The sequence below is a fragment of the Schistocerca piceifrons genome, chromosome 11 (assembly GCF_021461385.2).
Source record: "Schistocerca piceifrons isolate TAMUIC-IGC-003096 chromosome 11, iqSchPice1.1, whole genome shotgun sequence".
Lineage (NCBI taxonomy): Eukaryota > Metazoa > Arthropoda > Insecta > Orthoptera > Acrididae > Schistocerca > Schistocerca piceifrons.
In genome coordinates, this window is record NC_060148.1 from 99,603,750 (window position 1) to 99,631,390 (window position 27,641).

A 27,641-nucleotide genomic window follows, 5' to 3' on the forward strand; every position below is an offset into this window, starting at 1 on the left:
ATTTACATCCAAATTGCATTTGTTCCTCGCTGGTGTAGTATAAGGCAGAGCTTACGGGCGTACGTGTACCATATCAGCCCACCCCTGACTCTGAACAATCCAACCTCCGGGTGCTGCAGCTTCGAAAGAGTGAACTTCACAAACGAGTTAATGCGTTCAGTATCTGACACGCTCCACTTTCAGAAGAGCTAGCTTTCCACACGTCTCGAATTTATGATGTCTAGATGCTCAGTCACACAACGTATAGCGATGTAATTTTGCAGGTACATTCAGTGCTATATGTGGAAACTGTCACGTGTCAGCGAATGGTAAGAAAGTAATAAAATAAAACGTTATGCCACATGCTAAAGTTTAAGGGGCTCCGGAAAGGCTCAAAATCATGAAAAGTTCAATTTTTACTTTTTTGTGTTTTCTGAATCTGCAGACTATTACCTTTTAATAGATATATAATTTATCAATTCCGAAGACTACAACTATTTTTAAATTTTTTTTGAAATGTGTTCTACATGGGCGTGACCCACTGTGGCGCTGTTGAACTGCTGTCAAATGGTGTTATTATTAACGTCCGCGTTCATCAGGTACATTTTAGTGATGTGAGATAAAGTATGTGTTGTGGCTAACCTGTGATGGTTCAATATATATATCGCTGGTGTGATTGTCGATTGTTTCATGTTTATTTACTCTGTCGTTATCTCGAAAACATTCGTAATTAATTCTGTTTCTTGAGTCTCTGTTTTGTTGAAGTATAATAATGAGTAAAAGTAAAGTTATTAGAAATCCTCTGAAGGCTTTTAAGAAAAGGAGAAATGCTGGAAAGCCAAAGATATGTGTTATTACTGTAAACAATAAAGACGATAACCAAGTGAGTGAACCTAACCTCTCAAGTACACCTGCCCATAGCAGTCAAAGTGGGAAAGAAAATACTTCACAGAAGAAGCTTGGTTCAATGAGCGAAAACTATGAATGTTTTATGGGCGAATCGGATGTGAATGAAATATTTGATATGTCGGTTCGCAATGGAATTTTTTCAAACTGTGTAAGATGTATTCATTGTAGTGAAGTTGGTCTCTGCCCGCATCTCGTGGTCGTGCGGTAGCGTTCTCGCTTCCCACGCACGGGTTCCCGGGTTCGATTCCCGGCGGGGTCAGGGATTTTCTCTGCCTCGTGATGGCTGGGTGTTGTGTGATGTCCTTAGGTTAGTTAGGTTTAAGTAGTTCTAAGTTCTAGGCGACTGATGACCATTGATGTTTAAGTCCCATAGTGCTCAGAGCCATTTGAACCATTTTTGAAGTTGGTCTGGAACTCTCCATAATAAAGCACGTAGGACTTGCTAGCGAAATACAACTGAAATGTGATAAGTGTTCATACATGACCACCTTTTGGAACAGTGTTGCAGTACTGCAACTGAAGAAAATGGTAGCAAAATCTACGAACACAACAACGAGCGATGCTTGCTTTACACAAGGAACGCCTTCGGGCTGCAGACAGGGCTGTAAAGAGTCTAGAAATACAAGCAAGAGTAAACAGGAGGAGGAACAAGAGGAAGCTGGAGGAGGAGTTTGCAGAGGATGAAGATAACCCATCCTATGGACCTGGAATGCACTAAAAAGTTAATCCAATCTTTGTCGCTCGATTCCCAAAACTTTTATTTTCTCATACTAATTACACGTTTTCTAAGGATCTTCCAAACATATTTGTTTCAAACTTTCAGTAAATGTTACACAGTACCTTCTGCATAATTTAACACTGCCTTTTTCCAAAAAATTGTATATTTTTGAATATATAAATAAAAAATTGCAAAAAAAGTTGTGAATTTTCATTACAATTGAAAAAAAAATCATCTTTAATAACTGAACTAAAATTTTGTAAAATCGCTGTGTTAAGTTGTAGCCAATATTCCAAAAAATAATCTGTAAAAAGTTCAACTTCCTACCTCAAATACTTTGTGAGGAAAGATGTAATTTATAAGCGTTATTTTAACATTGCAAGTATAGGGCGTTCCGGAGCCCCTTAACTGCATATACACCATGTGATCAAAAGTATCTGGGCACCTCCAAAATCATACGTTTCTCATATTAGGAGCATCTACTGCCAGGTACTCCATATCAGCAACCTCAGTAGTCATTAGACGTCGTGAGAATGCAGAGTGGGGCGCTTCGCGGAACTCAACGGACTTCGAACGTGGTGAGGTGACTGGGTGTCACTTGTGTCATACGCCTGTACGCGAGAGTTCCACTCTCCTAGACATCCCTAGGTCCACTCCGATGTGATAGCCTAGTGCAGTGGTTCCCAACAGGTGTCCCCGAGCTATGCCACAGGAGTCCGCAAGATGCTATTAGAATAAAAAGTATATCAAATATATTTCGCATGATAACAAATTTTTTTGTTTTGGCCGCTCAATATTTTTTTCAATAATAAATATGTCAATGTTTTTCCTACGTACCAAAAACAAAAAACGTATAAAAAGACTTAATTTGGCTTTTTTTAGGTACTTGATACTGTGATATGACAAGGTACCAATCATGCTCGATGAAGGGGTTCTCGCCGGCCGAAGTGGCCGTGCGGTTAAAGGCGCTGCAGTCTGGAACCGCAAGACCGCTACGGTCGCAGGTTCGAATCCTGCCTCGGGCATGGATGTTTGTGATGTCCTTAGGTTAGTTAGGTTTAACTAGTTCTAAGTTCTAGGGGACTAATGACCTCAGCAGTTGAGTCCCATAGCGCTCAGAGCCATTTGAACCATTTGAAGGGGTCCTCGAGAAAATTTTGTTGGGAACCCCTGGTCTGGTGGAAACGTGAAGGGACGCGTACAGTAGAAAAGGGCACAGGCCGACCTCGTCTGGTGACTGACAGAGACTGCCGAAAATTGAAGAGGCAGACATCTATCCAGACCATCACACAGGAATTCCAAACTGCATCAGGATCTACTGCAAGTATTATGAAATTCGGCGGGAGGTGAGAAAACTTGGATTTCATGGTCGAGCGGCTGCTCATAAGCTACACATCACGCCAGTCAATGCCAAATCATGCCTCGCTTGATGTAAGAAGCGTAAACATTGGAGGATTGAACTGTGGAAAAACGTTGTATGGAGTGACGAATCAGGGTACACAATGCGGCGATCCGATGGCAGGGTGTGGGTATGGCGAATGCCCGGTGAACGTCATCTCCCAGCAGGGAATATCGATTAACTAACGGACAGTTAGGGTCCTCCACCGACAAATTGGTAAATTTTGGTGTTGCTTAAAGTAGTTTTTGGTAACCGTTTCGGAGTTCAGGGTAAAAAAGCGTCTACAGAATGTGAGTGCCCATGAAATGTGTTGTGGGTCATGTGCGGTTCGAGTAATATGGAACTCCTGATACGTCTAGACACGACTCGGACAGGTGACACGTACGTAAGCATCATGTCTGATCACCTGCATCCACTCATGTCCATTCCGACGGACTTGGGCAATTCCAGCAGGACAATGCGACACCCCATACGTCCAGAATTGCTACAGAGTGGCTCCAGGGGCCACTTCCTCAGGGCTGAACATTATTGAGCATATCTGGGATGCCTTGCAAGACCACATCACCACCCCGTCGTACTCTTACGGATTTATGGAAAGCCTGCAGGATTCATGGTGTAAATACCCTCTAGTAACACTTGATAGGTCTCATGTATAATTTTGGTATGTGAATTTTTGGTATCTGAACCGATTGTGAGCGAGAAGCGATGTAAGCTATAACGCATCTTTGACCTGCGCTAGGGCGCAGGGGAGCAGTCGAAGTTTAGCTGTGTTTGAGTAAAGCAGGCAATGTAGCGAGTGGAGTCGAAGTTCAACTGTGTTGGTAAATACACTACTGGCCATTAAAATTGCTACACCACGAAGATGACGCGCAACAGACGCGAAATTTAACTGACAGGAAGATCATGCTCTGATATGCAAATGATTGACTTTTCAGAGCATTCACACAAGATTGGCGCCGGTGGCGACACCTACAATATGCTGTCGTGAGGAAAGTTTCCAACCGATTTCTCATACACAAACACCAGTTGACCGGCGCTGCCTGGTGAAACGTTCTTGTGATGCCTCGTGTAAGGACGAGAAATGCGTACCATCACGTTTCCGACTTTGATAAAGGTCGGATTGTAGCCTATCGCGATTGCGGTTTATCGTATCCCGACATTGTTGCTCGCGTTGGTCGAGATTCAATGACTGTTAGCAGAATATGGAATCGGTCGGTTCAGGAGAGTAATACGGAACGCCGTCCTGGATCCCAATGACCTCGTATCACTAGCAGTCGAGATGACAGGCATCTTATCCGCACGGCTATAACGGATCGTGCAGCCACGTCTCGATCCCGGAGTCAACATGTGGGGACGTTTGCAAGACAACAACCATCTGCACGAACAGTTCGACGACGTTTGCAGCAGCATGGACTATCAGCTCGGAGATCACGGCTGCGGTTACCCTTGACTTTGCATCAGAGACAGGAGCGCCTGCGATGGTGTACTCCATGACGAACCTGGGTGCACGAATGGCAAAACGTCATTGTTTCGAACGAACCCAGGTTCTGTTTACTGTATCATGATGGTCGCATCCGTGAACGCACATTGGAAGCGTGTATTCGTCATCGCCATACTGGTGTATCACCCGGCGTGATGGTATGGGGTGCCATCGGTTACACGTTTCAGTCACCTCTTGTTCGCATTGACGGCACTTTGAACAGTGGATGTTACATTTCAGATGTGTTACGACCTGTGGCTCTACCCTTCAGTCGATCCCTGCGAAACCCTACATTTCAGAAGGATAATGCACGACCGCATGTTGCAGGTCCTGTACGGGCCTTTCTGGATACAGAAAATATTCGACTGCTGCTCTGGCCAGCACGTTCTCCAGATCTCTCACCAATTGAAAACGTCTGGTCAATGGTGGCCGACGAACTGGCTCGTCACAATACGCTAGTCACTACTGTTGACGAACTGTGGTATCGTGTTGAAGCTGCATGGGCAGCTGTACCTGTACACGCCACCCAAGCTCTGTTTGACTCAATGTCCAGGCGTATTGAGGCCGTTATTACGGCCAGAGGTGGTTGTTCTGGGTACTGATTTCTCGGAATGTATGCACCCAAATTGCGTGAAAATGTAATCACATGTGAGTTCTAGTATAATATATTTGTCCAATGAATACCCGTTTACCATCTCCATTTCTTCTTGGTGTAGCAATTTTAATGGCCAGTAGTGTATGACAGGTGGCACTGAAATGCAATGAGTTGCACTATACACGCCTGGCGGAAGAAACGCCTACTAGACAAACTCCGCCCACGGCAATGTTATGCAGACTCGTACGTACACAGAGAATCAGTTAGAACCGCGCCTTATGACGAGTACGAATGGTAGAACATGGCGGCGAGTGAGTGACGTGCGTTAGCTTGGCTCGCAAGTTTACGTGAAATCTGGAGGTGTTTTAAGCAGTTAGGCTAGTGTACATATACTAAAGCCGTATATCTACTGCCGAGTGTCGTATTTTACATCACATACTAAGCACCAATTACACGGAATCGCACTAAAAATGGAAAATCGCCGAACAACGCGCAGTGCAGCCAACGGCCAGGCCGGCGACAGCGCAGGCTTTGAGTCTACACCGGGAGCTGCGGCCGCTCCGCCCGGGATCGCTGACATCGCCGCACTCGTGAAGGCTGAGGTGAGTGCCGCGCTGCAGGCTAAGGAGACGCTCGGGCTCGTTGTTCAAACCATCACTGATGCTGTCACTGCAGCAGTGACGGACAAAATACAGAAAACTCTGGAGGCGAATGCGAGCGAGATCCGTGCACTGGACACATCGTTAAAAGCAAGTGAGGAGAAAGCACGACTGCTCGAACAGAAATTGATCGAGAAGACGGACGAGCTCGAACAATATCAGAGACGCAATAATCTCAGACTGTTCGGCATTCCAGAGAGCAGCAGAGAGAACACAGATGAACTTGTGATAAACCTTGTCCAAGAGAAGCTAGGCGTGCAGGTGACTCTGAGTGACATTGACAGAAGTCATAGAGTGGGTCGTAGGTCGCCAGGTTCTACAAAACCAAGACCTATAATAGTGAAATTTATGTCGTATAGGAAGAGATCTGAAATCTTCAGAGCAAAGAAGAATCTCGCCAAGTCGGGTCTGACAGTACGCGAGGATCTGACCTCTGAAAGACTAAACATTTTGAAGAGCGCGATTTCGAAATTTGGGCTACATAACGTATGGACAAATGACGGCAGGATAATGGTAAAGACCGAAAACGGAAAGAAAACAATTTGCAGTGTTAATGAACTCGAAAGCCTGTGCTTTAGAAGCTAAATCATGTCTAATCTTGCTGCCACTAACCTGTATGTTTATATTGTTTACACTGTCAACCATATCGTAACTAATGTATTATCAAATTGTTCGTTTCTCTAAATAGCTATTTTTTTATCTCTAATTATTTTTTCTCGTGTAATATTTGTTATTATTTGTATTATCAACTTTTCGTTTCTCCACATAACTATTTTCATTTTTAGTTGTTTTTCTCATGTAATTTTGTTAATTATTGCATAAGGTAGTCTCACTTCCATCCTTAATTAGCAACCCACCATCATACTTTAGTTGTTATCCTCATAAGTGCAATTAATATCACACTCTGTCATAACGTGCAGATTACTCCCGTTGTATTTAGCGAAATTCCTTCCCCTGCCAGCCCACGGCTACTTCCATAACCGTTGCAGACCTCGCTGACCTTGGCCGCAGATCCCGTTGCCTCCCCGGGGACCTACCCCCTCCCCCTCCCGGCCGCTTTCACTGCACAGAACTGGGAGGACACTCCCTCACCCCCCTCCTTCACACGCCTTCCGCATTCCTCATGCCAGACCCTCTTGTCACCGCCAACCACGACCCGCAAACATCGGTCGGCAGCCTCCTCGGGCAATCAACACCCGAACGCACCAAGCTGCATATTGTACATGCAAATGTCCAGTCTCTGCCAGCTCACTTCGACGAGTTCAAATATATATTTCAAACTGCTGATGTACACGTAATACTTTTGTCAGAGACTTGGCTCAAACCAAGTATTCCTACAACTTCCGTAAACCTAGATGGCTATATCTTTCTCAGGCACGACAGATGCAACAGACGAGGGGGCGGAGTAGGGGCGTACATACGCTCTGATTTGTCACCTACAGTACTACACACATCCGACAACAATGTAGATAAACAAGTGGAATATATGTTCATAGAGATCAAATCACTTAACAGAAAGTGCTTAATATGTGTCCTTTACAAACCTCCTAAAGTAGGTGGGTTCGCCTGCTTCGAAACTGCCCTCTCTAGTCTCGAATCGTCATATGAACATGTAATTATAGCTGGTGACACTAACATTAATTTTCTGTGCAATAGTCCTTCCACTGGGAAATTTAAGAGGATGCTTTCTTCCTCAAATATGACGCTACTTCAGCTGGCACCTACTCATCACACGACTACCAGTCACACTTTCATAGACATATTCGCAACGAAATCTCCGAACAGAATAATCCGCACCTCTCAAATATCTGCGCCTGGCATGTCTGCCCATGACATCATTTCCATGACGTATTCACTAGAATGCCCTAGAAAGAAACAAAAACTGTCTACATACCGAGACCTCAAACGCATAAATTTGCCTGAACTCGAAACTGAGGCACAAGAAATAGTTTGGGGGATGACCTCTACTCCCCTCATGGACATAAACGACAAACTCCACGATTTCACTAACAAAATTACTCAGCTATATGACAAATATGCTCCAATAAAGACCAGAAAAGTAAAAAGGCAACCTGCACCTTGGCTGACTGATGATCTAAAACAGCTCATGACTCTCAGAGATGCTGCACATCGAGCATACAAGATACACCCTACACCTGAAAATCACGCTGTATACAAGCAGAAACGAAACAAAGTCAGTCAAGCGGTGAGAAACGCTAAGCTCAGACATGCCCGTACATTAGCTGACAATAGATGTAGACCAGCTATCCTGTGGAAAAATCTCCGTAGTCTCGGTTTAGGCAAAATAAAAGTTGCAGAAAATCCCATGGTCCCAGCTGAAGAACTAAACCGATTCTTCACATTACCTGCAACCAAAATTGATCCGCAAAAAAAACAGAGAATCATTGATTACTTCATTGGGATGAACGACTGCAGCAAAGAAAAATTCTATCTACAGCACGTCACTTGCAGTACTGTCAAGAAAGCCATAATGCGAATTAGATCAGCATCTACTGGACATGATGGTATCACTATCCAGATGGTAAAACTTATTATTGACCAACTACTGCCCTCTATAACAGACATTTTCAACGATTCATTAATCACAAGTGTTTTCCCTGAGGCCTGGAAACTGGGACAAATTAAGCCACTGCCTAAAAAGGGCATCGCCACAGCAGCCTCTGACTACCGCCCCATCTGCCTTCTTCCTGCACTATCAAAGGCCTTAGAATATATAGTTCATGACCAGCTCACCAACTACCTAACTACTAACAACCTGTTAGACGAATACCAATCAGGTTTCCGTAAACATCGAAGCACAACATCCGCTCTGATAAAGGTAACAGATGACCTGAAACATGCCATGGACAGACAAGAAGCGACTATCATTTGCTTCTTAGATTTCAGCAAAGCATTTGATACTGTCGACTTCGACATCTTACTAGCCAAACTTAGCGGTCTAAATTTCTCACCAAGCGCAGTGCAATGGTTTCGCTCATACATGACGTCTCGTCAGCAACGCGTCCTGTCTGGGGATATAAAATCACAATGGCGGCAGGTAGTGTCAGGCGTTCCCCAAGGCTCAGTATTAGGTCCTATACTCTTCTCTCTTTATGTCAATGATGTGTCATCGGTCCTGACCTATTGCAAATACCATATGTATGCTGATGACCTTCAGTTGTATCTAAGTGCGAAACCAAGCAATCTCAAGAAAGCTATTGAAAATTTCAATACTGACCTCAACGCACTGTCAAAATGGGCACAGGACATAGGTCTAAAACTAAACCCATCTAAAACCCAAGCGGTACTTGTTGGTCACTCTAAGCTTATTAGCCCAAAACATCGGGAATCCGTACCACCTCTTATCCTAAATGGAACAATTATTAACTTCTCGCCCTCAGCAAAGAGTTTGGGAGTAATAATAGATGAAAATCTAAATTGGACAGAGCACGTAACTGCAGTGTGCAAAAAAGCATCAGCATCCCTTCATGTCCTACAAAAATATAAAAAACTCTTCCCTTTCGATCTGAAAAAGAAATTAGTACAAACGCTTATACTCCCAATCATTGACTACAGCGATATTATCCTACAAGGCCTCTCTCAGGAAAATTCGCGACGTCTAGAACTGGTCATGAATGCCTGCGTCCGATATATCTGTGACGTTCGACTTTTCGATCACATTTCACCAGCATATGCAAAATTGTCCTGGCTGCGTGCAGACAAACGCAGAGATTTCCATACACTCTGTCTCATCTACTGCCTTATAAATGTACACTGTCCCTCATATCTCTCCTCGTCCCTAACACTCATGTCGGAACAACATGACAGAAACACACGTTCCCATCATAATAAAATCCTCTCCGTTCCACTGCATCGCTCAGTCACCTTCTCCAAGTCCTTTACAGTAGCGGGAACCCGACTCTGGAATAACCTCCCTCGTTATGTTAGAGAACTTAAAAACATGACCGGCTTCAAAAAACAATTAATGACGTATCTACTTAAGCAACAGTAATGCCTTCCTCTGTACATGAGTGCACTTCACCTCATTACTTCCCTCTCCCCCCCCCCCCCCTCCTTAAACCTCCCTTACCCAAAACTCGCTATACTAGTAAACATCTACTTTACACACCAAAATATTAATGTACATCTGCACAAACCTTCATTACTATTGCGAATCTTTCTCATGTTTGTCATTATTATTTGATTTTTTTTACTGTTATTATTATTGCTTTCACCATAATCTGTATGTACAGCACCTGATGTAAAAATACTGCCAGCATTTACTTTATTAGGTCTTAGTCACTAGTCTTTATTCATATTGTCACTAGAGTAAGCTAATTTTCTCATTTAAACTATGTTCATGATGTTACTCTGCTGTGTGAAATGCTGCATGTGTGGATCACTGGTCCGATGTAAGAGAGGGCCTGATGGCCCTAATCTGATCAGGTTAAATAAATAAATAAATAATATTGTTCAAAAAATGGTATTTTCCCATTATTATCTCTTAATAATAGCCGCGCGGTAGGATGTCAAACGCAGAGAAGGCTCCAGATTCCAAACTTCCGGGATGACCTCCGGAAAATAATTTCAGGTATTTTGGGCGAAAAGCAAAGAGATGGGAATCCAACAAAAAGAAAAATAAGCGATAAGCTAGAAAAGAGAAAAAGTTTGTCCCTACACATTGAACAGACTGATGGCATACAAGTGGGTGAAATGTCATAAACCCGTGCGGTCTAGGGCGTCTTGTCACGGCCGCGCAGCTCCCCCCTTCGGAGGTTCGATTCCTCCCTCGGGCATGGGTGTGTGTGTCGTCCGTAGGGTAAAGGCATGGCCAGACAGAATGCGACCTGCCGCTGCGACGGACGGCGCAGCAGCAGGCCGGGCCCGTCAGCGGCCAGGGACGCCACAGAGGCAGCGGCCGGCCGCAGCAGTGACTCTTGATGCGTTAGCTGTTACAGGGTGGAAGGGGCCGAACCCCATTATTAAGCTTGCTTGCGTAGCACGTTTGTCTTGGCGTTAGACGATTTGGAAGCTTCACGCGGGACGCGTTATCTTTGTGCGAGTTCATTTTTTTTAAGTGCAGAAATGAGTAGCTCGGACGAGGAAGAACTCGCACCAGCGATACGAAACGGCACCAAGAACAGATGTTGGATGCACGATATTAATAGCAAGACACGAAGCTTAGGAGAATACCATCGTCTGTGTATTGAACTAGAGTCTGACGAAGATAGGTTCGCCGGCCGGGGTGGACGAGCCGCTCTAGGCACTTCAGTCCGGAACCGCGCGACTGATACGGTCGCAGGTTCGAATCCTGCCTCGGGCATGGATGTGTGTGATGTCCTTAGGTTAGTTAGGTTTAAGTAGTTCTAAGTTCTAGGGGACTGATGACCTCAGAAGTTAAGTCCCATACTGCTCAGAGCCATTTGAATTTTTTGAAGATAGGTTCTTCAAATATTTTCGTATGTCGCGAGAATGTTTCGATGAACTGCATCGCCTGATAAAAAGGTAGCACAACGAACTGGAGAAAGCCATTTGATACAAGGCACAGACTAGTCATTTGTTTGAGGTACATTTTACCATTTGTAGCCTCTTTGTGCTTCCCGAAGTCATATAAATTATTCCATTTCAGTTTTGCAGTATTATATGAAAGGTTTGATGGAAGAAAGTGCTATCCCACAACGTAGTTACGAGTGGAGTGATAAATTTAGCTGCAGTGTTTTCGAATGCAGCAAACGATAGTAACATCTAGCATCCTTATGTCGCGCTAGAGAGAACTTTCTACTTAATAGATTGTTTTGTTCCATTGTATTCATAACATTGTCATTGAATATAAACAAACATATCTTTGGTCGTTAACTTATCTATTCGTTCTATCGGCATAATTTATCTTAATCTTTTCCAGATACCCTGACCACGGGCCATAGCTTTTTCTTTTCGGTTAGGACGTTCAACAGTCTCAGAAATTGTGGAACAAGTGTGCCGGGCAATATGGACTGTTCTACAACCCAAGTATTTACCTACTCCTATAACAGAGATGTGGAAGAAATCTGAAGAAGGATTTCTAGAACTTTGGGGGTTTCCGAACTGCCTTGGAAGCATAGACGGAAAAGATGGTTAAAATGCCCGAAGGATAGTGGATCCCAGTTCTGTTGTAAACAATTCTTTTCGCTGCTTCTCCTGGCGATCGTTGATCCATACTACAAGTTTACAATAGTTGATATTGGAAATTATGGACGTCACAGAGACAACACTATTTCTGAGAATTGAGCTTTCTATCATGAGTATATCGATGGCAAAAGTATTCCACCTCCAAATCAGGATCGCGTGTATCATACAAAAAGTTGTGTTCCCTCACCTCCTCTATAAGTCTTTCTGTGTCCATGATGCATGCACTACGAGCTGAAAGACAAAAAACGCCTCGTGCCGCTGCTTCCAGTGTGACAGCAGAGCGGTTGAGTGCGCCAACAGAGGCAGGCAGCCGCTCCGGCTTGCGGCGAATCTGTAATCTGTGACAACCCGGCGGCGGCCGGTGCGGCAGGCCGGTTGCCGGTGCGTCAGAGCCGCACTCTGTGTGACCGCCGCCATACAGTAACGAGAGATTCAACAGTGCGGCCTGCCGGCTGCGGTTCAAGGCCACAGGCCGGACGGCCAGGCCGCATTCTGTCTGGCCAGGCCTTAGGTCAGGTCGTGTGCAAGCTCAGGGACCGATGACCTCAGAAGTTTGGCCCAATAAGACCTTACCACAGATTTCCAAATTTCTCAATAATACTTGATCTCTCCTGAATAATTTGATGCATCATTTGTCCATTGACACCGTTTGAAAGTATAGTTTCATTATTTCAAAGTTAATAGCGCAGATGTAAAAAACATCCAGTCAATCTGCACTGACTTCCTTGAGTATCTGTATCTCCATAACTATTCAGTCTAGAATGCTGTGGTTTTCAGCCATTTATTCCTTGAATTCATGTTAATGTTCGTGTTAAGAGGTTGGATGCAGTGTGTAAACAGAATTGGCGGTATTGCCCACGCATTTTGTGGAGACTGTAAATGATAAAGGAAGAGTTACAGACAAAAACATTGATTAACCCCAGCGATATTATGGAATGACAATAAGAAACGATACACATGACCTACAAGAGATGAAACGAGCAGTGTGGGCTACATTCTTCCACAAATTATCCACTGATGATACACCTATACATGATCTTTGCCCACTTGGTACTGATTCATGGTGCAAGTACCGCAGGGAGCGGGTACAGAGGAACAATTTAGGCACAAAAATAGCATACCGTCCGCAGTGATGGAAGCTATGATATGGTTCAAATGGCTCTTAGCACTATGGGACTTAACATCTGTGGTCATCAGTCCCCTAGAACTTAGAACTACTTAAACCTAACTAACCTAAGGACATCACACACATCCATGCCCGAGGCAGGATTTGACCGTACCGGTCGCGCGGTTCCAGATTGAACAGCTCGGCCACTACGGCCGGCGAAGCTATTAAACCGCGATAGCACATCCTGACCTCCTTTTCAAATGTCTCTATCGCCGAATGCAAAACCCGAATGAGTCTTCTAATAACGTCATTTCGACACGCATAGAAAAAAAAGCGTAGCAATGAAAATTCTATGCTTCGGTGTTTTTGACGCTATGATAATGATTAATGATTGTAATAAGGGAAGAATTAGGGTACTAGAGCAAATTCGTATCGCTTGAGGAGCCAACACAGAGCAAGCCTTTCAGCGAATGCATCGATTTAGGATCATTAAAGCCCAGCGTGCGGCAGGGGGAATTACTAAAGAAGCAAGAGGCAGGAAAAGAAAGAAGTTTTTAAGTTTGCAGCATGATTAAGTACATGTTCCAGATAATGGTGATTATGGGCCTGGCTGTTTCTCGGAGCTGGTATGGGTCCATGTGTGAGGTAATATCAAATGAAACGTTTAAGCTTGATTACCTGAAAACTACTTTTTTTTAAAAATATTTGACCCGTTATCTCACGAACTACAACAGACACGAGGGGCATTTGAAAAGTCCGTGCAAAAATAAAAACGTGATTGGGTAAACCTTTCATTTTTCGACATAGTCTCCTTTTAGACTTATACACTTCGTCCAACGCTGTTCTAATTTGTTGATCCCTTCCGAATAATAGGAATTGTCCAAGTCTGCAAAATAGCTATTAGTTCCTGCAATCACCTCCTCATTTGAATAAAATCTTTGTGCCGCAAGCCATTTCTTCAAATTCTGGAACAAATAGTAGTCCGAGGGAGTCAAGTCTGGAGGATTTGGGGGGGGGGGGGGGGATGTGAAACGAGTTGGAATCCTGTTTCCATTAATTTTGCGACCACAACTGCTGACGTGTGTGCTGGTGCATCGTCGTGTCGTGATGGAAAAGGACTTTTTTGCGGTCCAGTCGCCGGCGTTTTTCTCGCAGCTCGGTTTTCAAATCGTCCAATACCGATGCGTAATATGCACCTGTAATAGTTTTACCCTTTTCAAGATGAAGATTATCCCTTACAAATCCCAAAAGACAGTCGCTCTTCGCCTTTTTTGGTGCAGATTCTCCCTTGGTAATCCATTGTTTAGATTGTTGTTTGGTTTCATGAGAATAGTAATGTATCCATGTTTCATCCAAAATGACGAAAAGACGCTTAAAGCCCTGCTGATCCTTCCTGAACTGCTGCGAACCATCCTTCCAACTCTTCACACGATTCCGTTTTTGGTCAAGCGTGAGCAATCGCGGAACCGATCTTCCGGATAGCTTCTTCATGTCCAAATGATTATGCAAAATATTATGTACCAGTACATTAGAGATGCCCACAGCACTAGCAACCTCACGCACCTTAACTCTTCTGTCATCCACCACCATATAACGGATTTTATCAATGATTTCTGGAGTCGTAACCTCCACAGGGCGTCCAGAAATTTCAGCATCACTTGTGGCCATATGGCGGCCACTGCGAAAAATTTGAAACCACTTATAAACTGTTCTAACCGTAGGTGCAGAGTCACCGTAATGTTTACCAAGCTTCTCTTTAGTCTCCTGAGGCGTTTTGCCTTTCATAAAGTAACGTTTAATCACCAGACGAAATTCTTTTTCGTCCATTTTTTGACAATCACTCGACTTCCGTAATTCAGACGAATGCCAAACGCAAAGAAATGGACCAATAGGGCTGAAACTTGGTGTGTCTTCTTTCCAAAGATGCTACTAACTAAACATGACCTCGATACGCGCCGGTGATGCCATCTCTCGGACTTTGCACGGACTTTTCAAACGCCCCTCGTACGTATATCTAATTTTACACTATGTTACTTCTTTGCATACTGCTGCTGCACCACCAAAACATCTCTACTTGTAATAGTTTTTACTTACAGAAGGAACAGGTGACATTTTTTTAAAAAAAATTTCAACATAATTTTTGAAAAATCGTAACTAACTGATTATTTGTCTGTGTATTCTGATCCTGGTTCAGAAATCAGAAAAGGAGTGAAATTATACACTACTGGCCATAAAAGATGACAGGCATCTCATCCGCATGGCTGTAGCGCATCGTACAGCCACGTCTCGATCCCTGAGTCAACAGATGGGGACGTTTGCAAGACAACAACCATCTACACGAACAGTTTGACGACGTTTGCAGCAGCACGGACTGTCAGCTCGGAGACCGTGGTTGCGGTTACCCTTGACGCTGCATCAGACAGGAGCGCCTGCGATGGTGTACTCGATGACGAACCTGGGTGCACGAATGGCAAAACCTCATTTTTTCGGAAGAATCCATGTTCAATTCACTGCATCACGATGGTCGCATCAGTGTTTGGCGACATCGCGCTGAACCCACATTGGAAGCGTGTATTCGTCGTCGCCATACTGGCGTATCACCCGACGTGATGGGATGGGGTGCCATTGGTTACACGTCTCGGTCACCTCTTGTTCACATCGACGGCATTCTGAACAGTGGACGTTACATTTCAGATGTGTTACGACCCGTGGCTCTGCGCTTCATTCGATCCCTTGGAAACCCTACATTTCAGCAGGATAATGCACGACCGCATGTTGCAGGTCCTGTAAGGGCCTTTCTGGATACATAAAATGTTCGACTGCTGCCCTGGCCAGGAGATTGTCCAGATCTCTCACCAATTGAAAACGTGTGGTCAATGGTGGCCAAGCAACTGGCTCGTCACAATACGCCAGTCAATACTCTTAATGAACTGTGGTATCGTGTTGAAGCTGCATGGGCAGCTGTACCTGCACACGCCATCCGAGCTCTGTTTGACTTAATGCCCAGGCGTATCGAGGCCGTTATTACGGCGAGAGGTGGTTGTTCTGTGTACTGATTTCTCAGGATCTATGTACCCACATTGCGTGAAAATGTAATCACATGTCGGTTCTAGTATATTTGTCCACTGAATACCTGTTTATCATGTGCATTTGTTCTTGGTGTAGCAATTTTAACGGCCAGTTGTGTACTTCCTAAAAATTTCAGATCTCTATCTGTCAAAGGTTCTGAGATAATGGGTCATCAAGATTGCAAATTTAACACTGTAGGTATAGGACGTGCGTACTCCCCTTGGGTTGAAGGCATTCCAGCAGCTAATGAAGAACCTCTGCCGTGCCCGTACACTGGCCGGACGGAACCCGGGAAAGTGTGACCGCAAAGAAAGCGATCGGCCATATAATAGCTGCGGGTAGCGTTTCCAATCAGAGGAGCGACGCCTGTCCCCGTGCCGGACGGAGCAAGAAGTCAGCGTGACGGAAAGGCAGGTACGTGATCCAGCTGGGCGGTCTCACAGCCTCGGCTAGTCAGCCGGCACGCCGGAAACGCGGCTCAAGCGACGGAGCAGGAACACCGGCGAGGAAAAACCACGACACGCTTTCTACCAGCGTCGCTACTCACTTGCACCAAATGGATTCGCAGTGTCACCCCTTGCCTTCTTCAGGTCGATTTTTCCAAGCGGCGCTACAAGAATGAGTTGCATTTTTCTCACGTTGGCACGGAAGTAACGTGGTGATGTTGTCAACCTGAAAGTTGAAAGTCCTTGACTATTTTAAACACGGTCATTCTGGAGCCGGTATCGCCTTACAAGCACTAATCTAGGGTTTGGTTCCAGGGAGGGGAGCATCGGTTGGACTGAGTGTTGTGACTTGGCAAGACAGCCAATCCACAATGACGGGTAGCCGAAAGGCACGCGTTTAAGCTCACGCAGGCTGGCGTGAGGTCTGGAACAGTTAAAAGATTTGAGTCTAGCAAATAAAGTACGTAGCTGTTGGAATACTTAACTTTAAACCATAATTTGTGAACATCGGTCTGACGGTACATGCATCACAAGATAACTAGCAAATGATAATGGCGCCTTGCTAGGTGGTAGCAAATGACGTAGCTGAAGGCTATGCTAACTATCGTCTCGGCAAATGAGAGCGTAATTTGTCAGCGAACCATTGCTAGCAAAGTCGGCTGTACAACTGGGGCGAGTGCTAGGAAGTCTCTCTAGACCTGCCGTGTGGCGGCGCTCGGTCTGCAATCACTGACAGTGGCGACACGCGGGTCCGACGTATACCAACGAACCGCGGCCGATTTAAAGGCTACCCCTCCCCTCCCCCTGCCCAAAATATAATCGCTATCACTCCAGTTTTCATATTCCACAATTGCCTAGGATTTACATGTTTTCATATATTCATAATAACCAGTAACCCTCTACAGGGTGTTACAAAAAGGTACGGCCAAACTTTCAGGAAACATTCCTCACACACAAAGAAAGAAAATGTGTTATGTGGACATGTGTCCGGAAACGCTTACTTGCCATGTTAGAGCTCATTTTATTACTTCTCTTCAAATCACATTCATCATGGAATGGAAACACACAGCAACAGAACGTACCAGCGTGACTTCAAACACTTTGTTACAGGAAATGTTCAAAATGTCCTCCGTTAGCGAGGATACATGCATCCACCCTCCGTCGCACGGAATCCCTGATGCGCTGATGCAGCCCTGGAGAATAGCGTATTGTATCACAGCCGTCCACAATACGAGCACGAAGAGTCTCTACATTTGGTACCGGGCTTGCGTAGACAAGAGCTTTCAAATGCCCCCATAAATGAAAGTCAGTAGGGTTGAGGTGGCGGTGAATCGAGGAAGTACAGTACATACTGACGAAACTAAAATGAGCTCTAACATGGAAATTAAGCGTTTCCGGACACATGTCCACGTAACATCTTTTCTTTATTTGTGAGTGAGGAATGTTTCCTGAAAGTTTGGCCGTACATATTTGTAACACCCTGTATAGTGGGCAAGCCAGCACATGGGGAACTACGAGGTGCAACAATAAAGTAATGAGACTGATATTCTTTGCAAGATGTGGCAACCCTGCAGGCTTGCATAGGCATAATATCTTTGACCTCGGTCTAAAAGCTGCTTCTAGTCCAAGCGGCACATCGAAGCAAGTCCTCAGTCGTGAGTTGTGCTGTAATAAGTTAACATGTGTTTGTGTCTCTCGTCAAGGAAATGGAATCGGATCATACTCCAGAATGGTATGCCATTTCTCTTTGCATTAAATTGGGTGAAAACGCGACAACAACTTACGGTAAGCTTCAGAAGGCTTTTGGAGAGGAGGGTATGTCAAGAGCTCAAGTTTTTCATTGGCATAAAATGTTTAGTGAAGGCAGAACGAATGTTGAAAATGAAGACCGCAGTGGACGACCGTCAACGAAATGCATGCTTGTATGCTTCTTCGATTCCAAGGGAAATGTTCATAAAGAGTGGGTGCCTCCTGGACAAACAGTTAACCAATATTACTACAAAGAAATTTTGGAAAGGCTTCGTAAAAGAGTTCTTCGTGTCCGTGCCAACATTGCCGATAATTGGATTCTGCATCACAATAATGCGTCATCCCACACTGCTCTGTCAATACAGGAATTTATAACCTCAAAACAAATTTCAGTACTACCACAGCCACCTTATTCACCAGATACCGCTCCGTGCGACTTTTTTCTATTTCCAAGAGTCAAAACGGCGGTCAAGGGACACCATTTTTAAACAACACAAGATGTCCAAAAAGCTGTGACGAGGATCTTGGGGGATATTACAGAAGATGAGTTCCAGAAATGTTACCATCAATGGCAGAAGCGCTGGAAAAAATGTGTGCAATCAGAAGGGAACTACTTTGAACGAGACAACACTAAACTTGACTAAAACGGTAAGCAACATTTTTTTCACGTCAATTTTATTGTCGCACCTCGTATAAATATAGACGTCTTCAAATTATTGGACTAAAGATATTTTTTCCAGAACTTTACATTTATTACACATTTACATCCACATACAGATTACATTTGTACAGTCAATGCATTGTTTGCATGCCTTTGTTCTTAATCAACATTTTTATCCTGCTTGGCATAGTTTTTATTAACTTTTCACATGACGCTTTAATATCATTGTCATGGTACCAGATTTCCTTTACTTTCTCCATGAGATCTTGTTTGGTGGTTATTGCAAATTTCCTTATCCTCTCTTTCACAATAGCCTGTAAATTTCCAATTGGGTTCATATCAGCGCTATTCCACAGTCAGGGCAACACTTTCAGTTGCTTTTCTTCCAAGTACTGGAAACACTTTTGGCTTTGTGGCAAGGTGCCCCATCACGCATAAATATGGCATCTTCACTACGAAACCACTCATTTATTTGGGGGAAAAGTTCCTTTTCGAGGATTTCTTTATACTGTTCTTGCCTCATTGTCCCTTCAACAAACCGTAATCTGCCAGGGCCTTTCACGGACATCACACTCTAGACCATAACGGAAGTTATATGGATATGGTGTCTCGTCCGTTATAATTATCCGGGCTGTTATGCCGTGGTCGCTTGATGAATTCTGTGTCGATTCCCAACGTTTCGTCTCCGACTGCGGGAGACATCTTCAAGGGGGTCCGTAGCTCGATGGAAGGTCCAACACTGGCGAGGCAGTCGGAGACGAAACGTTGGGAATTGACACAGAATTCATCAAGCGACCACGGCATAACAGCCCGGATAATTATAATGGACATGACATTTCCGGCCGTGAAAGTCTACATTTTGGTATCAGATATGGTGTCTGTTCTTTCGGAGATGTCCGAAAGAACAGACACCATTGATGGATGAGCTGCAGCTGTCTAGAACGAAATTAGAATTATATTAATACCTTCAGCTGCTGACGGGCGTCGATATATAATAACGGGGACAGTCCCCGTGGGACTCGAACCCGGGATCTCCTGCTTACATGCCACCGAGGGCACAGAGGATAGTGTGACTGCAGGGACTATATCTCGCGCACGCCTCCCGCGAGACCCACATTCTCACCTTGTACGAGGGCAGTTCAATAAGTAATGCAACACATTTTTTTTCTGAAACAGGGGTTGTTTTATTCAGCATTGAAATACACCAGGTTATTCCCCAATCTTTTAGCTACACAACACTATTTTTCAACGTAATCTCAATGCTACGACCTTACGCCACCTTGAAATGAGGGCCTGTATGCCTGCACGGTACCATTCCACTGGTCGATGTCGGAGCCAACGTCGTACTGCATCAATAACTTCTTCATCATCCGCGTAGTGCCTCCCACGGATTGCGTCCTTCATTGGGCCAAACATATGGAAATCCGACGGTGCGAGATCGGGGCTGTAGGGTGCATGAGGAGGAACAGTCCACTGAAGTTTTGTGAGCTCCTCTCGGGTGCGAAGACTTGTGTCAGGTCTTGCGTTGTCATGAAGAAGGAGAAGTTCGTTCAGATTTTTGTGCCTACGAACACGCTGAAGTCGTTTCTTCAATTTCTGAAGAGTAGCACAATACACTTCAGAGTTGATCGTTTGACCATGGGGAAGGACATCGAACAGAATAACCCCTTCAGCGTCCCAGAAGACTGTAACCATGACTTTACCGGCTGAGGGTATGGCTTTAAACTTTTTCTTGGTAGGGGAGTGGGTGTGGCGCCACTCCATTGATTGCCGTTTTGTTTCTGGTTCGAAGTGATGAACCCATGTTTCATCGCCTGTAACAATCTTTGACAAGAAATTGTCACCCTCAGCCACATGACGAGCAAGCAATTCCGCACAGATGGTTCTCCTTTGCTCTTTATGGTGTTCGGTTAGACAACGAGGGACCCTGCGGGAACAAACCTTTGAATATCCCAACTGGTGAACAATTGTGACAGCACTACCAACAGAGATGTCAAGTTGAGCACAGAGTTGTTTGATGGTGATCCGTCGATCATCTCGAACGAGTGTGTTCGCACGCTCCGCCATTGCAGGAGTCACAGCTGTGCACGGCCAGCCCGCACGCGGGAGATCAGACAGTCTTGCTTGACCTTGCGGCGATGATGACACACGCTTTGCCCAACGACTCACCGTGCTTTTGTCCACTGCCAGATCACCGTAGACATTCTGCAAGCGCGTATGAATATCTGAGATGCCCTGGTTTTCCGCCAAAAGAAACTCGATCACTGCCCGTTGTTTGCAACGCACATCCGTTACAGACGCCATTTTAATAGCTCCGTACAGCGCTGCCACCTGTCGGAAGTCAATGAAACTATACGAGACGAAGCGGGAATGTTTGAAAATATTCTTCAAGAAATTTCCGGTTTTTTCAACCAAAACTGGCCGAGAAAAAAAAATGTGTTGCATTACTTATTGAACTGCCCTCGTATGTCCACGCTCTACATTCGTAGTGTCCCACCCCAACACACTCATTACTCTTGGAAGACAATCTTATCAAGTCTCGTAAGAGTTCGGGTAATATGTGTGCATCCGCACAGAGGAAGAAGGTCACGGACGGTGTTGCCATAACTGTATACTTATATGACGGGCGTTTTTATATATCTCGCGGGAAACGTGCGCGAGATAGTCCCCGCAGTCAAACTATCCTGTGTGCCCTCGGTGGCTCAGAAGGATAGAGCGTCTGCCATGTAAGCAGAAGATCCCGGGTTCGAATCCCGGTCGGGGCACACATTTTCATTTGTCCCCGTTGATATATATCAACGCCCGTCAGCAGCTGAAGGTATTAATATATTTCTAATAACGGAAGTTGGATGCTTCACACATTGTTGCACACACTCAGCTTTGAACTGTTCTCCAGGTCTGCAACGATCATAGTGGCTGCTTTCTTCCAACACAGTGTATACAGTGATTAAAATTCTTCTGGGTATTATGCCGCGTCATTGCTAAAAACTAACAACAATAATAAACTAAACCCGACGTTTCGGCCGAATTGCAACTGCCTTCCTCAGGGCACGACACCGGCCGCGGAAGCCTACGTTCTTATAACAGCTTCGTCACTGAAGCATACCTTAAGCATGTGTACAAAGTTGCAAGTTAGAAAAGTTTGGAATACTAGCATAGGAGACATCAACAGTCCCAAAATTCAAATGTGCATTTCTTCAATATCAATAAAACATCACAATTTCAAGGGAAAAGTCCTAACTTTAGAGATCAGACGCACTTAATTTACCATACCATTGCACGTACCTTAGCCCAGTCCTCACTTCTCTGCTCCTGAAGTTGTTTAGCCCACAGCAATCTTTTGGTTTTCATGGCAGGTGTTTTTTCCTTGGTCGGCATGCCTTTAAACCACATTCAAACAGCATCCTCCTCACTGCCACAGGTGAAACTTCAACACACAAACCTTTCAGCTGATGGCTCGTGTCTGTAGAAGTAAGTTTACGGTCCACTGTTGCTATGTATGTAAGTCTTGTCATTGTTCTAGGACTGCTGTTTCTTTTACGTCCACATTTTCCTTTCCTGTTTGGCTTGTATTCACCACCTTTCCGCACCGAAAGTTTGATTCAGCTGGCAGTTTTTTGTGGTGTTCTCAATCTGTCAGCAGTTTCTTGCTGTGTACAACGATTTTCAGCAGGATGTGCTACCAAAGCCGAAACTTTCTGAGGTGAAACATCTTTTGTTTTGGAGACTCCGCGATTTATTCCTATAGCTAAAAACATGCTCGTTCACAAGTCATATAATGTCTTGTTAATGCAGCAAGAAGTTGATAGAATAAATACAAGCCGAAGTACACAACAGAAACATAAAACATTACTGTAAGCACAGTTTCAAGGGATGCACACAGACAACTAACACCAACACGATTTGGAGGGAAAATGACAAATGTTACCAACAGTGAAAAATTCAGTGATCTGTGAGTTGCTTGGAAGGGAAATTTGGTGGCATCAATCAAACCATTAAAACAAATTAATTATTACACTTTGCTCTCCTATTTTTACACCAGAAAGTATCACAAATAGCCCGCATCTCGTGGTCGTGCGGTAGCGTTCTCGCTTGCCACGCCCGGGTTCCCGGCTTCGATTCCCGGCGGGGTCAGGGATTTTCTCTGCCTCGTGATGGCTGGGTGTTGTGTGATGTCCTTAGGTTAGTTAGGTTTAAGTAGTTCTAAGTTCTAGGGGACTGATGACCATAGATGTCAAGTCCCGTAGTGCTCAGGGCCCCTTTTGTATCACAAATAATCGTTTAGTCTCATAATTTGAACACATCTGCCTCAGGGGTCAGTTCTGGCCCCATTCTGTTTAACCTGTGCATCTATGATATGCCAAAGACGAACTCCACGTGATCTGATGAAACTGGATGATTACTTCTATAAATGGAGACCAGCATAACCCGAATAAAAATTAGGTTGCTGCATTCCACCTAAGTAAGATGCCCAAAGAAAGCTACCTCTGGATCAGTCCTTGACATTCAAATAACAGTGCACCAAGCTATTAAGAAACTTGACTGAAGGGTAAATCTACTTCGCAAAATTTTTGAAAGCAGCTGGTGTGCGGACTAGGACTGTTGATATTATTAACAACACCGGGAATTCGATACATCCACGCCAGTTTTACGGCAGTATATGTAAGTACAGATTTATTATTAGATATTCTGTACAATTCTGTACATCAACCAGCTAGCAGCTTGACTATTCCTCTTAAAGCAAAACTTGAAAGGAAAGTGATGCATGTTCACGCTTGGCCATAAACGTCGCAGATTACGTCAGAATCTCCCCTCACACGTCTGCGCCCACCGCAAGGACAAGTCTTGTATCTCACATTTTTGTTCATCAGTTTCAGCAACTATTTTAGAAGAATACCGATGTGAAGAACACTAGTTGCATTAAAACTTTTTTTTCACATTTGAAGTGCTACTTCTTCACATCGCAAATCTTGTTATTCTATTCATATCGACACCCTCCCCTCCCCCTCCCCAGTGCCAGTTCAATCGGAGTTGTTCTTTTGTGCCACATATACGTGTTTGACACAATCAAAGAGAAAGACTGGACGACAAAAGCTCAAAAAGTAGTAAGATTCCTACACACAGTGAAAGAGAAATTATGCTCTACTCCCATTTCAAAAGAACAATTTCAAATATTTACCGAAAATTGCGCAAATATATAGGCCTAGTAATTGCCTTTTCGATATCGATATATCGACATGTTAGTGATATGTACATATACCGTAAATATCGATTTATTTTGGAAAATGTATCGATATATTGATGTTTGACCAATAGCCCTAGTGTCCAGAATGAGATTTTCACTCTGCAGCGGAGTGTGCGCTGATAGGAAACTTTCTGGCAGATTAAAACTGTGTGCTGGACCGAGACTCGAACTCGGGACCTTTGACCGTCTGAGCTACCCAAGCACGACTCACGCCCCGTCCTCACAGCTTTACTTCTGTCAGTACCTGGCAGGTAGCTCAGATGGTAGAGCACTTGCCCGCGAAAGGCAAAGGTCCCGAGTTCGAGTCTCGGTCTGGCACACAGTTTTAATCTGCCAGAACGTTTCAGCCCTAGTGTGTAAGGCAATACTCTACAATCTGCTACACTCTCTTGCGTAGTCTGCTGGAGAATACTGCGCATCTGTGTGGGGAAATAGTGCGCACACAACGAACACTGGTGTACAGCTTAATGAAGCCATGCGAGCTATCACTGGTACTGTCAGATCTACTCCCAGTCAGTCGCCGCCAGTCTTAGCTAATATTGCTTGGCTAGATCTGAGGAGGAAAAGCGATTACGCTAAACGTGCTCAAAAAGATTACTTTCATAAGAGCTTTGTACGCTGCCCTAGAAGATCCACCAACAACTTGTGTGAAATCACGCTACCACCCTGGGTTAATTTAGAATAGTGGTTTCCGACATGGGGTTAATTACCCCCTGATGGGTAAAATGAAATTTTCTGAGGGGTAAAAACTAAATGATTCGGTTATCTTTCAGTCACGAAACTAAATTGTTTTCAAAAGATCACTGCTATTTTTACTATTTAGTAAGACTCTAATACTGATTATGTAAGTTACCAATAATTACTTTTACACAATTAGTAGCATTAATGCCACGGAGGTTATATGTTCCCCGTATAGTCCACCCACTTCACACACGTGGTGTGCTTTGTTATGTACATCTCCTCCCGAACAGGCTATGAAGGCCCAACTGTACCGACCGGCCGCCGTGTCATTCTCAGTCCACAGTTGTCACTGGATGCGGGTATGAAGGGGCATGTGGTCAGCACACCGCTCTCCCGGCCGTATGTCAGTTTCCGAGACCGGAGCCGCTACTTCTCAATCGAGCAGCTCCTCAGTTTGCCTCACAAGGGCTGAGTGCACCCCGCTTGCCAACAGCGCTCGGCAGACCGGACGGTCACCCATCCGAGTGATAGCCCAGCCCGACAGCGCTTAACTTCGGTGATCTGACGGGAACCGGTGTTACCACTGCGGCAAGGCCGTTGGCTTGTTCTGTGCATCGGTGATGATGAAAGTGAGACACACACGTAACAAATGCTAAATATCTCAAAAAAAGTCTTCTCCAAGTTGTAGATAGTACCTGCTGTACAATCCACATATTGCTACATCAATCGCTTCGAGATAGGAAACTGAACCAATTGACAGCATAAACTTCTGAACATAATGTAATTATTATTATTAGAGTGCTTGGACACAAAGCATTAACAGTCTGAAGTCTTCCAATTTCTGTCAGTTCCGAAGTAAGGAGTGCAGCAACGAAGTGATTTTAGAACAGTATGTATAGTGCACACATTTGAAATTCTTTGATTTTAAATGGAGTTGCAACGTAGAGGTCAAGCAAGTGCCGCAATGGAGAGGAGTAATGTAAGCGAAGTATGTTTTGCCACTGTAGTAGATAGTTAGCTTTCTTCGGAGGAGGGGGGGGGGGGGGCGCACTTGCAATGCACCACGAATTCCCTTGTCATTCATTCTAAAACACACACACACAAACTTAATATCATTTATATTTCATCATTTTTAAAAATAAAAATGTTACAAGAAAAGTCTTCCATTCTATAGTTTAGTTAGGTGATAATGTTGCGGAGAGGGGGGGGACAACAGACTGCAGAGGGGGGGGGGGGGGGGAGAGGGTACTAGTTAATATCTCACGCAGGGGTAGTAACTTAAGAAAGCTTGGGAACTCCTGATTTAGAAAAATATCTTTTGTTTTGACGCCATATGCAAATGGCGACAGCGTTGGAACGAATATCCACCCAATAACGCTCACCTAGTAGTTGAATTAAATCAGATGATGCTGAGGGAATTAGATTAGGAAATAAGACACTTAAAGTAGTAACTGAATTTTGCTATTTGGGCAGCAAAATAACTGATAGTGGTCGAAATAGAGAGGATATAAAATATAGACTAGCAGTGGCAAGGAGAGCATTTCTAAAGAAGACAAATTTGTTGACATTACGTATGGATTCAAGTGTCATGAAGTCTTTTCTGAAAGTATTTGTATGGAGTGTAGCCATGTACGGAAGTGAAACGTGGACGATAAATAGTTCGGACAAGAAGAGAATAGAAGCTATCGAAATGTGGTGCTACAGAAGAATGCTGAAGATTAGATGGGTAGATCATGTAACTAATGATGAGGTATGAACAGAATTGGAGAGAAGAGAAATTTGTGGCATAACTTGATTAGAAAAAGGGATCGGTTGGCAGGGCATGTTCTGAGACATCAAGGGATCACCAATTTAGTATTGGAGGGCAGAGTGGAGGGTAAAAATAGTAGAGGGAGACCAAGAAATGAATACACTAAGCAGATTCAGAAGGATGTATGTTGCAATAGGTACTGGGAGATGAAGAAGCCTGCACAGGATAGAGTAGCATGGAGAGCTGCATCAAACCAGTCTCAGGACTGAAGACCACATCAAAAACAACAACGTCTCACTTTCGTCATCAGTAATGTATGGGACAAAGCACAACATATGTGTGTGATGGGTGGACTATGTGAGGAACTTGTGATCACGCGATTAATGCTACTGATTAGAAAAAAATTATTGATAGTTTATATGATCAAATAAGTCTTACAAAATTGCGATAAGAGTAATGATCTTTTCAAAGTAACTTAGTTTCGTCATTGACACGGAATAGAATCATTTAGTTTTAACCCCTTAGAAAATTTCGTTCTACACCTCAGAGGGTTAATTGCTCCCAGGTTAGGAACCACTGTTCTACAACCTCTATACTCCGTCCATCGTAAGAATAAACCTGATGTAAACAAACACAAACGCGACGATTGGTCAGAAGCTGTAGCACATGTACACTGGTGTTACGCTCTTGGAAGTAGGTCTTACTAATGTATCAGATACATTCTTAGCAAGTTACGTTAACCGAAACTTTAAGATATTCAAATGTATTAACAGCCATCAGGGTTTTTCTTCATCACGCTTTAGTTACGTAGTTTACATTTAAAAAATCGTGTACTGTCACAGTATGTGTACTGTTGTGCTCTGATTGTCGCGCTGTTAATACGTAGTAAGAAAATGGTTGAAGCTGCTTCCTGTTTCGTAGGGGATCACAGTTAAAAAGTGCCGAGAAATATGTTGTTCTTAATGTTTGTCATACATTTACAGAGATAATCAGCTTTGAAGTTATCGCACTGTATTAGATTTAGT

At 44.1% G+C, this 27,641-nt stretch overlaps 1 protein-coding gene, 1 non-coding gene and 1 pseudogene across 2 annotated transcripts in view; 1 reads left to right on the forward strand and 2 right to left on the reverse strand.

Moving 5' to 3' along the window:
• The window catches only part of LOC124720509 (procollagen-lysine,2-oxoglutarate 5-dioxygenase), a 438,909-nt gene that overhangs the window by 321,553 nt on the left and 89,715 nt on the right, over positions 1 to 27,641 (reverse strand). The window lies entirely within an intron of this gene.
• On the forward strand, positions 21,631 to 21,705 carry Trnat-ugu. The gene has a single exon. It is a non-coding gene; the product is annotated as a tRNA-Thr (tRNA).
• Positions 25,351 to 25,468, reverse strand: LOC124720596 (annotated as a pseudogene).